Source organism: Bactrocera latifrons, unplaced genomic scaffold, assembly GCF_001853355.1.
Source record: "Bactrocera latifrons isolate USDA-ARS-PBARC rearing strain unplaced genomic scaffold, ASM185335v1 scaffold_110, whole genome shotgun sequence".
In the NCBI taxonomy this organism is placed as follows: Eukaryota; Metazoa; Arthropoda; class Insecta; order Diptera; family Tephritidae; genus Bactrocera; species Bactrocera latifrons.
The window spans coordinates 196,747-197,229 of NW_017534520.1; the positions used below are offsets into that span (position 1 = coordinate 196,747).

Consider the following 483-nt stretch of genomic DNA (forward strand, 5'->3'; position numbering starts at 1 on the left):
AAGCTAGAGCGAGCTATTTTAGCCGGCAGTTCACACTGCACCCTYCGGTAGACAAAGCTAAACGATGTGTTAACCGACGRCTGCGCAAAATGCCAAACGAAGGCGCGCCACTTACTTTCACCGATGAGGAGGTTCAGGGKRTCATCAACAAAGCAAAACCCTCCAAATCCATTGGCCCTGATGGAATCAACATGCTAATGCTAAAGCATCTAGGCTTGACGGGAGTAAGATATCTCACCAAGGTCCTCAACCTGTCGCTGACCACTCTTCAAATACCCGATGTGTGGAAAGTCGGAAGAGTGGTCCCACTACTGAAACCTGGGAAACCCGCCAACAAAGGGGAATCTTATCGTCCGATAACTCTCCTCTCCCCAGTAGTGAAGRCACTAGAAGCCTTGTTACTCCCGACCTTCACCCACCACCTGAGCCTAGCCAGCCACCAGCATGGAGCGTCATAAACGCTCAGATAGTTCGTGGCCTCAA

At 51.0% G+C, this 483-nt stretch overlaps 1 protein-coding gene across 1 annotated transcript in view; it reads right to left on the reverse strand.

Moving 5' to 3' along the window:
- The window catches only part of LOC108973716, a 31,023-nt gene that overhangs the window by 27,500 nt on the left and 3,040 nt on the right, over positions 1 to 483 (reverse strand). The window lies entirely within an intron of this gene.